The 8,820-nt window shown below is 39.0% G+C and overlaps 1 long non-coding RNA gene across 1 annotated transcript; it reads left to right on the forward strand.

The window, feature by feature from the left end:
• Positions 1–6,655: 6,655 nt before the first annotated feature.
• LOC139831340 (uncharacterized) lies at positions 6,656–8,236 on the forward strand. The gene is made up of 3 exons (XR_011746040.1): positions 6,656–6,853; positions 7,438–7,491; positions 7,977–8,236. It is a non-coding gene; the product is annotated as an uncharacterized lncRNA (long non-coding RNA).
• Positions 8,237–8,820: the final 584 nt, after the last annotated feature.

Below are 8,820 nucleotides of genomic sequence, written 5' to 3' on the forward strand. Positions count from 1 at the left end.
ACACAATCTTGATCAAGCATTGTAAAGCATTGGGAGCTGGGATCAAAGAACTCTAAACATAGGCATGATAGATATAATTCAATAGAAATTAGCAACTATGTTATAACATGAAGAGTAACTCAAACAAAGGATCATGAATAATAGTGCATTGAAAGCAACTGTTTGTTTATGAGCATAGATTAAACATCACAAAGTGGTACTCAACATGTCCTTTATGAAGTAGCAAAACATAAATGCTAGGACACCTTTAAAGTTCAGAGGGTGACTAGATACAAGTAATTTAAGAACAAGCAATAGCACAATCATGAATCAATCAATAATAATTTTGGGACTATGCACATTGCACTAGGAAGATGAAGACTCAACATAAAAGTAAAAGAAAGACTCTTTACAGAGTAAGCAAGATAAACAAGGTTTATAAACCTTCTAAAAAGTATGGTACTTATTATCTTTGAGCTCTCATTGCCCCTATCATAAGCATCTTGAATGGTTAAAGTTAATGTGAATTAAATATGAGCTATATGCTTGCAAATCACAAGTTGAAAATCTCATGCCCCTTGAATACGAGTACCTAAACCTCATGCTAATCAACTTAGGTTCCAAATAAGTTCTTGTCATTGTAAGTATACATGTATCATTGATCACCGCCAACGGGGTACCTCTTGTCCAATGATATGGAGGTACTCTTGTAAGAGCAATCCCATGCCAAAATGACAAGACAAACAGACAATGAGTATCTCAGCAATTTTTTATTTACTATGGGTATAGCTTTTTATTGAAAATGCTTCATAGAATGCTCACTATGGTTCGCTGTAAATTTCCATCATGAATGATGCATGGCTTAGATTAGCGGCCCAGGCATTTTCCTAACTCATATACAAACTCCATGGACTTACAAGTTTCCATTTTATTCCGCACCGATAGGCATCCATAAACAAAAGTGTTCCCTATGAAAGCATGGTTATACTAAATCCCAACTTGCAATTTGCAAACATATAAACTTCATAAGATAGGCACAATGATCAAATTTATTAAGTGCAAGAAAGTAAATGTGCCATCAAGTCCGTGAGAGCTTTACTGACTAATTTTCTCATGTCAAAATTTAATTTGGAAGATAAATAAAACATGATGAATTACTTGGAATAGCAATAATGCTACTAGGTAGATATGGTGGATACAATTGGCAAACTTTAGTTATTGGTGGTTGGATGCACGAGTAGAGATCATATTCAGCACAAGCGAAGGCTAGCAAAAGACTGTGAGCGACCAACTAAGAGAGCAATAATGGCCATAATCATGCATAGCGACAAAACATTATCAATCAAAGAATATAGTGATATTACAAGTCAAAAACTAAATGATCATAGAGGCTTTAGTTGACTGGTTATAGTCATAACATGGTATAAGCATGTACCAAGTCAACCCAATAAAGCATCAAAGGAGAACACCACAATATTATGCTTTTATGATGGAAACAACACATGATTCTTTCAATGACACATTATGCACTCTCATTAATTTGAAACAAGTCATGCTAAAACAATATATACCAACAATAACATCCAACATGACATGCCAAAGTCTATGCCACAGTCTAGACAAGCTCCCTTTTGCATCACTATAGTCATGAAATATTTTACTCGTATCCAACACCAATCAACTTATTTGAAATAACTCTCAGAGATGAAACACAATATGGACCAGAGATCTTATCATACAAAACTAAAGAATACTAACAAGCTCTGAACAAAATTCAAGTGAAAGAACAAGAGCTAAACGCAGTTCCAGAAAACTAGAACACTCGCAGAATAATAACAGCGATAACTAGAGCGTTCTATGCAATTAAAACGGAGCGGGTCTTTCTCCAAAACAAATGTGCCGGGATCCAACATATGCTAAATCAAACAAAACAAAACAAACAAAAAGACGCTCCAAGAACAACACATAGCGTATGAAGCAATAAAAATTTAGCGCATAGAGAGATGACTTGTTGCTTTGTTGATGAAGAGGGGATGCCTTGGGCATCCCCAAGCTTGAATTTTGTCCATTCTTCATCTCATCACATCATTCTTCTCTCCCTACACTTGAAAACTTCATTCATACAAAACATCACACAATTTTCTATTAGCAGCATTAGTACAATAAAAATAAACAAATCAACTTGTGTTCAGTGATAACATATATCAAATATCTATGAAAGAATTAGCTACTGTAGGAACCTTTCAAAAAGCTCTTTGGTAAAAAAAACTCAAAAGGAAAGAGATTTAAGAGGCAAATGCAAATAGTGGCAGAAATCTGTCAAAAGAGAACAACATGTATTCGATTTTTCAGAAATTCCGTTGCTGCTCATCTCGAAAAGTTGTCAACTAAAGAAAGTTACATAATAACCTGGGGCATATGTATTAAAAATGGCAGCTAAAAATTCCGCTCTGGCTATTTTTACGAATTTTTATGGTGACAGCACCGAATCTGTTTTCAGGACAGCAACTTCCCCAAATCTTACTTTCTTCCAATTAGAGGATATTATTGGCACAAAAACGAAATTAAAATGACAAGGAAAGGTTATTACAGAGGTAATGACTTCCAAGACTCAAAAAAAATAAAAATTACAGAAAATAAAACATGGGTTATCTCCCAAGAGTGCTTTTCTTTAACGCCTTTCAGCTAGGCGCAGAAAAGAGCGAGCATCAAGTATTATCAAGTGAAGAAGCATCAACATCACAAATGGCGGGAGCCTTGCGCCTAAGCCTCCTACCTTTACGCTTTTTCTTAGGGAAAAAATGAGAAGTATCTGGTGAGGAGGTGAAAGTCATGATACCTTCGCCAACATCAATCCTTGGTTCCAGGAGTTTTAGCAGTGATCGCCCAAGCGTGATTCGTCCTTTTCCTACACATTCAATGACAAGATAATCAGTGGATACCATCCTCCCTAAAAAAAATGTATGCACTCCTTCAGCAATTCCAATGGGTAATATAACAGCATTATTGGTAAGAGATATTTCTTCTCCTCCCTGAGAAAGTCCCCAAAGATTTAAAGACTCGTAAATATCTCTAGGTATAAGGCAAAATTCAGACATAATATCGCAACGAGCATAAAAAATTTCACCTCCTATATCAACTTTCACTGAAGGGAGCCAACTTGAGGGTTCAGAGTTTATTGGAACATGATCATACTTCTCCCGAAGCATATTATAACATTATTTCAATTCAATTGTACTAGTCTCAAGAGTATTTAATCTAGAAAAAATTCTCACAAGGGATGGATCAAAATCACTAGGTGAGCTATATGTTGCAATCAACTTTTTTATGGCATTAAAAGCTTGATCTCCATCACAACGAAGAAAATCTCCTCCAGCTACAGTGTCGAAAGCATATCTATAACGCAGAATAAGACCAAAATAAAAGCAACTAATAAGCAAGCCTAGAGTCATTTTCGGTTCAGTTTTATTGTAAGAACTAATAATTCTAGACCAAGCGTCCTTGAAACTTTCCTCACTCCCTTGCTTGAAAGTGAAAATCATTTCCTCACGCGACATAGTAACAGGAATAGACATTTTAGCAAAATTAAAACTAAGCAAAACAGAAATAACAGCTATAATAGAAATTTATTTTTGTGTGTTTTTTATATAAAGATGACTATAAAAGGAAACTAATTTTTTTGTGTTTTTGATATGATAAAGCAAAAAAAAGAAAATAAAATAAACTAAGCAAAACAATAACAAAGTAAAGAGATTGAAGATGAGAGACTCCCCTCGTAGAAATCCTCTTTCTCCCCAGCAACGGCGCCAGAAAATCTTGATGGTGCTCCCGTGATGGCGCCAAATAATCTTACTGAACGCAGATGTTGTGGAAGCGGTTAGGAAACCCCAAGAGGAAGGTGTGATGAGCACAGCAGCAAGTTTTCCCTCAGTACGAAACCAAGGTTTTATCGACCAGTAGGAGAAATGCATGACTTCTGAAGGTGTTGCTAGCTGACTTGTGGCAGGGCGCACTACCGTCGTCAGCAACAACGTGGAACCTGCACACAACACAACCAAAGTACTTTGCTCAAACTTACAGTGAGTTTTTCAATCTCACCGGTTTGCTGAACACAAAGTATTAAACGTATCGAGTGGAAAGAGATGTTTGCGGTAATTAAAGAGAACGGGAATTGAGTAAGTTAATAGAACATGATGATTGTATTAGTGTAAAAGAAAGGACCGATGGTCCATAGTTCACTAGAGGTGTCTCTCCACGAAGATAAATAGCATGATGGGTGAACAAATTACAGCTGGGCAATTAATAGAATATCGACCATACATGACAAGATGACTACTATGAGATTTGTTTGGGCATTACAACATAATATATAGACCGTAATCGAACTGCGTCTATGACTAATAATCCACCTTCCGGTTATCGTCCGAACCCCTTTCAGTATTAAGTTGCAAGCAACAGATTATCGCATTGAGCTATGTGTGTAAAGTAAACAATAGAATTACCATTGGATAAAACATTGTTGTTTTCTCTGTAGTAGCAACAACACATCTACAATCTTAGAAGTAATTGTCACTCTTCCAGAAAACTAGAGGCATGAACCTACAATCGAGCATAAATGCCCCCTCTTGGAGTCACAAGCATCTACTCGGCCAGAGTATCTACTAGCAACGGAGAGCATGCAAGATCACAAATAACATATGACATGAATATATAATCAACCTCAACATAGTATATACTATTCATTGGATCCCAGCAAACACAACATGTAGGATTACATAAGGATGATCTTGATCATGTAGGGCAGCTCACAAGATCTATACATGAAGCACAAATTGGAGAAGACAACAATCTAGCTACTGCTATGGACCCATAGTCCAGGGATGAACTACTCACGCATCACTTCGGAGGCAGGAATGGCGATATAGATGCCTCTAGCGATGATTTCCCCCTCCGGCAGGGTGCCGGGAAGAGCTTTAGAACCTCCCGAGATGGGTTCTGCAATGGCGGACGCGGTGGAACTTTTCGTGGATGGAGGCTCGGGTATCCAGGGTTTTCCCAAGATTGTGAATAAATAGGCGGAGGGGCGATGTCAGTGGAGGACAGGGGGTCCCACACTACCCCTAGGCGCGGGCTAGGGACAGGTTGCGCCTAGGGTAGGTGTGCCCGCCCTGCTGCCCTTCTTCGACTACCTTCTGGAACCTGTCTTCGTTACGGTTAAATATTTACTTCGGCTTTTGTTTCATCCAATTCCGAGAATATTTCCTGTACAACTTTTCTGAAATACAAAAACAGCAGAAAACAGGAAACTGTCATTGTGGCATCTTGTTAATAGGTTACTGCCGAAAAATGCATAAAAGTGCAACGAAGTATGAGCAAAACATATATGAATTGGTGTAAAACAAGCATGGAGCATCAAAAATTATAGATATGTTTGATACGTATCATGGACACACATCCATAGTAAGCGTATAATATGATCAAGTAATTCCTATAGGCTTTAATATACATAGTAAACTAATCCTTCGACCATGAGATCATGTTAATCACCTGCACCGGATGGATGCTTTGATGACATCAAACACTACTTCGTAAATGGGTGGTTATAAAGGTAGCATTAAATATTCGGAAAGTATATGTTGAAGCGCGTGGATCAAGAGTGAGATTTATCCATCCAAATGACGGATAGATATACTCTAGGCCCTCTCAATGGAATTTCATCCAATTAGCTTGCAAGTGTTGACGCGTAAAGCACACGCCCGTTGGGAACTCCAAGAGGAAGGTGTGATGCGTACAGCAGCAAGTTTTCCCTCAGTAAGAAACCAAGGTTTATCGAACCAGTAGGAGTCAAGAAGCACGTTGAAGGTTGTTGGTGGCGGAGTGTAGTGCGGCGCAACACCAGGGATTCCGGCGCCAACGTGGAACCTGCACAACACAATCCAAGTACTTTGCCCCAACTTAACAGTGAGGTTGTCAATCTCACCGGCTTGCTGTAACAAATGATTAGATGTATAGTGTGGAAGATGATGTTTGCAAAGAACAGTAAAAACAAGTATTGCAGTAGATTGTATTCGATGTAAAAGAATTGGACCGGGGTCCACAGTTCACTAGTGGTGTCTCTCCAATAAGAAATAGCATGTTGGGTGAACAAATTAAAGTTGGGCAATTGACAAATAAAGAGGGCATGACAATGCACATACATATCATGATGAGTAGTGTGAAATTCAATCGGGCATTACGACAAAGTACATAGACCGCTATCCAGCATGCATCTATGCCTAAAAAGTCCACCTTCAGGTTAGCATTCGCACCCCTTCCAGTATTAAGTTGCAAACAACAGACAATTGCATTAAGTATGGTGCGTAATGTAATCAACACAAATATCCTTAAACAAAGTGTAATACCCCGGTTTTATAATATACTTTTCTGACATAAAAAATAACTAATAGTTCACCAAATCTGACCTTCTTTACATCTTATATAAACTGTATGGAAAATTTGAGTGATCAAGTTCGTGTCTTTGAGCTGATAAGCAAAAAGACTTGAACTGTTCAACTGTATACTCCTCAGGATCGTGAATAATTAAAAAAAATCTAGGTTATTGGATTTATTTTCTCTAAACGTGTTCAGACCTATCCCGATTGAAAGAAAAGAGAAAAATAAATAGTTAGCACAACCCAGCCGGCTACCTATCCTCACCTGACGGCCCTGCCCTAGTCCACCCGCGGGCGCCGCCACCCATGCCACTTTTGCATCACAGATCGTCGGTCGCCGTCCCTCCGTCCGAGTAGGAATCCCAACCTGGAGCCTCGCTGGAGTCCCAGCAGCACATCCCGAAGACCACCCCACGCCGGAGCTGCTGTCGCAACATCAATTGGTTTGCATCCTCCTGCAGTCTTTCTCCCCCTGCTAGCGATTGTGAAATTCCAGTGCGTTCGTGGGTGTTTGCTTCAATATTGGTGATACCTGGTATAACCTGATCTAGCGACAGTTTGCTTGTGGGTCGTTTTCAGATGAAATAAATCTGCAGCCATCTAGGACATGTCCCGCTGAGTCCTGATGGTTTTGTGTTTAAAAATGTCAGTACAAATTTATACTAGCAAGTTCCGGTTATTTGTGTCTAATGGAATCTTTTAGTCTCCAATCATGGTTTTCGATAGATGTCTCGTAGAATTTGTCTAAGTTAAAACTATTCACAATCGTTTGTTATACTTGAAGTAAGCTGTAGCTTGCTCCGTACTAAAATTAATATACCATCTTAGTATGCGTGCTCAATGACACAAGTGCTTTAGGTACAGACCTGCTATAATTTGGAGAGTGGCCGTAGACAAAATAACTAGAGTAGACATGTAAAAGGGGCCTGATGGTTAACTCATAGTAGAACCAGAATTGCGTGTGATTTAGAAGTATTGTTGTCACCTTATTATCGTATAGAATTTCTGAGTGTGGTTTTACCCACAGGTGTGAGGATTTCCGGTGCCGATATTAATTCTTCCGTTGAACGCCGAGGCTAAGGCAAGTGCATGACGAGCCCCTTGTTTCTGTATGATTATTCATGTGTGATTGTTTGGTTGCTTGTTCTCATTTGGTTCGAGATTCTCTTATTTGATTGTTCAATTCAAACTTGTTCCGTTCTGTTTCACTATTCACTTTCAACATCATTGCAGTTCTTATTTTCAAAGCTAACTTGGTGAGAAACTGTTCATAAGCGGCTAGTTCCGAATAAAGTTCGGTGAGAACTGTTAGCTTATGAGCTAGTCCGAGGGCTAATTCTTTTCATGTTAATCCGGTGAGAAACTGTTCCGAGCGGCTAGTTCCGAATTCAGTTCGGTGAGAACTGTTAGCTCGAGGGCTAGTCCGGCGACATATTCAGATATTTGGTTTCAATCTTCAAGATAACAAAGATGTTCCACGTTTCATCATTCATGATTGTTCTTATGGTTCCAATTGTACCTGCTGAGTATTTCTGTACTCACCCTTGTGTTTTATTTGGTTTTCAGGTATTAAAATCAGCGACATGCATGGGAAGCGGGCATAGCACAACCACGTCACTTTATCACATCACATGTTCCCATATAATATTTAGAGAGCACTTATACAGAGTATCCATAAACCATTAGTTGTTTCGGTACTGTCTATTTGAGTCTTTTGAAATTATTACTTATTGTGAGCCTTTGGTCGCTCCGATCGTTGTTCCTTTCCTCCTCCAGTTATGTTATGAACTATATTGATGGCATTTGATAAATATCCTTTAATTGTCTGTCGTGGATGTCCAAAGAAACAAAGTAGGTGCTGCCTGATTTTAGAATTCTTCGTATACTTGCGTTATTGAGATAGTGTGGTAGCATCGTCAGGTTTCTAAGAAACCTGGGGTGTTACACAAAGCATTGATGTTTTATCCCTAGTGGCAACAGCACATCCACAACCTTAGAACTTTCTGTCACTGTCCCAGATTTAATGGAGGCATGAACCCACTATCGAGCATAAATACTCCCTCTTGGAGTTACAAGTATCAACTTGGCTAGAGCCTCTACTAGCAACGGAGAGCATGCAAGATCATAAACAATACATATATGATAGATTGATAATCAACATAACATAGTATTCCATATTCATTGGATCCCAACAAACGCAACATGTAGCATTACAAATAGATGATCTTGATCATGTTAGGCAGCTCACAAGATCAAACAATGATAGCACAATGAGGAGAAGACAACCATCTAGCTACTGCTATGGACCCATAGTCCAGGGGTGAACTACTCACACATCACTCCGGAGGCAATCATGGCGATGAAGAGTCCTCCGGGAGATAATTCCCCTCTCCGGCAGGGTGCCGGAGGC

The sequence above is a fragment of the Lolium perenne genome, chromosome 5 (genome assembly GCF_019359855.2).
Source record: "Lolium perenne isolate Kyuss_39 chromosome 5, Kyuss_2.0, whole genome shotgun sequence".
In the NCBI taxonomy this organism is placed as follows: Eukaryota; Viridiplantae; Streptophyta; class Magnoliopsida; order Poales; family Poaceae; genus Lolium; species Lolium perenne.